Source organism: Lichenostomus cassidix, chromosome Z, assembly GCF_008360975.1.
Source record: "Lichenostomus cassidix isolate B80296 chromosome Z, HeHo_3.0, whole genome shotgun sequence".
NCBI classification, from domain to species: Eukaryota; Metazoa; Chordata; class Aves; order Passeriformes; family Meliphagidae; genus Lichenostomus; species Lichenostomus cassidix.
This window is the reverse complement of record NC_139511.1, coordinates 5,781,551-5,785,966: the sequence shown is the minus strand read 5'-3', so window position 1 is coordinate 5,785,966 and position 4,416 is coordinate 5,781,551. Positions and strand designations below refer to the sequence as shown.

The 4,416-nt window shown below is 50.2% G+C and overlaps 1 long non-coding RNA gene across 3 annotated transcripts; it reads left to right on the top strand.

Moving 5' to 3' along the window:
• The first annotated feature begins 327 nt into the window (after positions 1-327).
• On the top strand, positions 328-3,893 carry LOC146424301 (uncharacterized). Of its 3 annotated transcripts, XR_014847042.1 has the most exons (4): positions 328-1,485; positions 1,784-2,393; positions 2,787-2,903; positions 3,291-3,893. It is a non-coding gene; the product is annotated as an uncharacterized LOC146424301 (long non-coding RNA). The 3 variants fall into 3 exon arrangements; XR_014847041.1 differs by lacking the exon at positions 328-1,485 and having other exon boundaries at positions 1,624-2,393; positions 3,291-3,878; XR_014847043.1 differs by lacking the exon at positions 328-1,485 and having other exon boundaries at positions 1,629-2,360; positions 3,291-3,877.
• Positions 3,894-4,416: the final 523 nt, after the last annotated feature.

Sequence of the window (4,416 nt, the reverse complement as noted above, 5' to 3'; positions counted from 1 at the left end):
TCCTGGGTGCAGGTGAAGGTGCTGGTAGCCTTTATGATTGAGGGCTTGGACAATATCTTTGCTGAGGAGATGGCTGGCCCACAGGAGACCCCAGTGCCCACAGACACATCCACAGGTATGAGCAGGAATGGAGCTTGTCCCAGCCTGGGACTCAGGGTCACAGAAATCTCAGTATCAAGAAAACAAGCAGTGCAGGGCTTCCCCATGGGTTTTGTGTTCTGTGTCCTTGTCTTCCAAGTAGTTGCTTTGCTGCACAGGCTTTTCCTTTCCAGAGCTGGGCCAGGATGAGCAAAATGGCTCTGCAGACAGAGCAGAGGAGGAGCCCCAGGGAAGACACAGTCCGGATGCATCCCCCTCTCTGCCAGACACCCAGCAAGAAGATGGAGGAGAGGCCATGGTGCTGGAGGCCCAAAGAGCACAGGTATGGCAGCTGCACAAGGCCTCGCACAACACATCCTGGATAGGCAGACAGTTTCTCATGAGGCCAAGGAGCTGCTGTGCCTCCTGCTGACAGCAAGCTCTGCAGCCTTGGGCCTTCCTTTCTTCCCTCCTCCCCCCACACTGACACATGCTAGCAAGAGCTGGGCAGGTTGCTTGCCCAATGCTTTAGGAACCTGCTCTTCCAGTGTACAAACTACTTGCAAGTGAAAGAGCGAGGGGAGAGCTGTCAGGGTGAGAGGCCTTCTGGCTCATCCGACCACAGCTCATCCCAGCTGCCTGCAGTCTCTTTGGGGGCAGCTGGACTGTCCTGCTGAGAGGTGATGCAAAGCAGTGGCTTCTCTGTGGAGCTAAGGGGGCAATTCAGCAATTGCTCCCTTCCTTCTCCAGCTACCTCTTGCCACCTCTTACCTCCAGAATTTCTGCTTTAGGCACCTCCAGCTTTGTCTCCAAATACCCAGAGGAACTCGACAGAGTCACTGGCAAAGGCCAAAGCTCCAGTGAGCCCTTCTGTGTCACGAAGGTAAATGGAGCCCACATTGCTTCCAAAAAGAACGGAGTTAGCTCGTGGCTCCTGCCTTTTCATCTCTAATCCAACTTTGCTGCTAAAGGTTTGAAGGCTGCTACCCCCAGGATGAGAAAAAGAGAAGGAAATTACATAGAGAAGGGGCCTGGCCAGGACACAAGGAATGCCAACTAGAAAGGAAGAGGAGGAAGACAGACCAAAGAAGACAGGAAAGAGCACAGGAAGGTCATGAAGGAAGCTCTGGCAGGTCATGAAGCTCAGGCATGGATGGCCCAGGCTCTGCTGCCCACCTTTCTCTCCACACTGCCCCAAGTCAGCCCAAGGCACTGGCAAGGGCCAACAAGGGTTGCTGCTGCCCAGGGCTTGGCAAGAGCTCTGTGGCAGCTCTACAGGGGCTCTGCACCCCTTGGCTTCCTCCGTGCCCATGTGCTGCAGCCCTGCAGGAGGACAGCTCTGCATGGGACAAAGTGGCCAAGGGAGAGCCTGTGAAGATGGGGCAGCTGAAACCCCTCTCCCTCTAGGTCTGTTTGTATATATTTATACTGACATGTACCAAGCTGAGGTTTCTATTCTAGAAGCTGCTATTTTGGAGGTGCCCTTTGCACTGTGAAAGCTGAGACTTTATAGGGATACTTCAATACTCTACACTGATTATATAACTTGGAAGGACCCCTGTTCTTTAAAAAGCAGGCCTCCAATTCTCAAGTGACAATCTGCCTTTCAGGCCATTTTTTACAATGCCTGATAGAAGGACAATTGCTACCAAAGGGAAATGTGCATGAGGGCCAATATTGACTCAGCATTCCCTTTGCTTCCCAGATACATCTGATCGACCTCTCCAGGAGGGCTACCCTGCATTGGAAGAAGAGACAGAGGGAAAGCCTCTGAAAATCAGACATGTGCAAGCACTCTGTCTATTGATACATTTCTACATGTCTAGAGTTATATTTATCTATGTAGTTATATTTATAGATTTATATAGTTGTATTTATCTGTCTATATAGTTATATTTGTAGATCTGTAAATTTATATATGTAGTTGTGGATATATATAGTTGTGCTTAAATATATGAAGTTATAGATGTGCATGCTTGCATTTATATATGTATAGTTACATATATATATATATGTACTTATAACTTGGAATATACACATGGAGCTATATGGAGGTTTAGATACATAGATTGGTATAGGAATAAATATAGGCTGATTTTTAACCTCTTTTCCTCCTATACTTCGACTCTCACCCCTTGCTTTTCCCCCTGTGCCCCCTCTGTCCCCTCTTCCCGTGCTGGGTCCGAGCTGGCAGCCGGGCCGGGCGGAGCAGCAGTTGGAGCCCCAGGTGTCCCTGCAGCGGTGGGAACAGCTGGTGTCCCCCGAGGAGCTGCTGAAGGATGGTGAGACTGAGGGGCTGAGGGGGCTGAGGAGGGGTGACACTGAAGGGATGGAAATGTTGAGGTCGTGGTGGGGCTGAGGGATGTGGGAGAGCAGAGGGGATGGTGGGGATGGAGGGAACCTAGGAGAGCAGGGGGGAACTGTGGGGCTGAGGTGTGTGGAGGAGCTGATGGGGATGGTGGGGACTGAGGGGACAGGGAAGTGGTACAGTCTGAACTGGGTGGGGTGTAAGGGGACTGGGTGGGTCTAAAGGGACTGAGTGGGGAGAGAGGACTGTGGGGGTCTGAAGAGCCTGGGAGGCTGCAGGTTTGCTGAGGGGATGGCAGGGCTGAGGGGATGGAGGGAGCCAGCAGGGAGCACAGAGGGATCCAGGACTGCTGCTCTGCCAGGCCTTGGAACCAATTTCAGAGCCTCCACTTTTGCCACAGCTGCCCTGAAGTCCTCCAGAAGATCCAGGGAGTGACAAGAGCCATCAGGGAGGAGCTGAAGGCCACCAGCAACAGCAGCAAACGGGGAGCTGCCGCTGCTGCCACCCGAGAGCCTGGGTGAGGCCACAGGGCCGGTGAGGCAGGCTGGGCTGAGGGTGGCGCGGGCTTTGGCCGTGGGCACTGCCCGTGCTGGGGCTGCTCAGCGCAGCTGCCCGGCTGGCCCAGGGGCTGTCTGTCCTTGGGCAAGGCAGCTGAGCTGTGTCGTGCCGTGCCGTGCCGTGCCGTGCCGTGCCGTGCTGTGCCGTGCCGTGCCCCCCGGGCTGCCAGGGGCTGCGGGACAGTCCCGCCGGGGCTGCGCTCACAGCAGCCTGGCCCGCTCGGCCTGCAGCTTTTTCTTTCTCACCCTGCTGGGGAGGCTCTGAGATTTTCTCTTCCCTCACAAAAGTGCAGGTGCTGCCGAGGGAAATGTCCCGATATTGACTCAGTGTTCCCTTTGCTTCCCAGATATCCCATCTGCTGTCCATTTCCAGGAGGGCTGCGCTGCACAGGAAGAAGAGACTGAGGGAGCGCCTGTGACCATCAGCAGCTGGCATCCCTCCTGACTTTGTTTACAGATGTGTAGCGTTGTTCTTTAAATTAAAAACATACAGATATTTCCATCCATGTTTTGTTACATTTACATATGTGTACGTTTGTAGAGGTGCATTGTATTATTGGAGTAGTATGGATTTTTATTCTGGTACATTGTGAGCTGTCTATTTATAGATAGGATTCCTGTGTATATGTTTATAAATATCTTGTTATAGGTAATTATATATATATATACACTGTACATTGTTACACTTTTATATATTTTACTTTGTTATATTTAAATATGCATGTATTGGTATAGTTTTGAAATTCTGCTTCTCTAGTTGTAGGCCTGGGGTTATTTAGGGAAGGGTACTGATATTTCTGTATTCATATATGGGCAGTAGAGTTTTAGTAATATGTAATAAATCAAATTGTTACATGTAAATTTATCTCTGTATATAGTGTGTGGTCGTGGAGGGTTACAATAAATTAGTTTTTTTTAATCTAAGTTGGTATTTGTATAAATTTACATTGCATGATTGTAAAAATAAATTAGTTTTTTTAACTTCAATTGATATTTTTGAATTGATATATTGGCAGCATGGGTGTAGCAATTTATAATAAATTTAATTTTTAAAAATCAGTTGGTTTTTATGTATTTGTATCAGTAGTGCAGGTGTAAAAATCTGCAATAAAATAAATGTGCAAAGTGAAATAGGTGTACATTAGTGCTACCAGAAGCAATGAGCAGACGGGAACATGATGGTGCTGGAGGTTTTTGGCCATGAAATTCTCCAGCCATGCCCAGCAGCTCCCCAGTCTCAGTCAGGCTGGCAGTGAAACCACAGATTTGGGATGGCAGCAGAGCCACACGCTGGGGAATAACTCGCTGCAAAGGCCTGCGGAGCTAACGGGACTCCACTGAGCGGAGAGCTCCAAGCAGGAGCCCCCCGGGGAGGAGAAATCCCCAGCCCATCCCACCGGGAGTTCTTTAGGAAGCGCTCCAGGCGTCCCTCTGAATGTCATCCTGGAGTCCAAAACCAGGCAGGGATCCTGG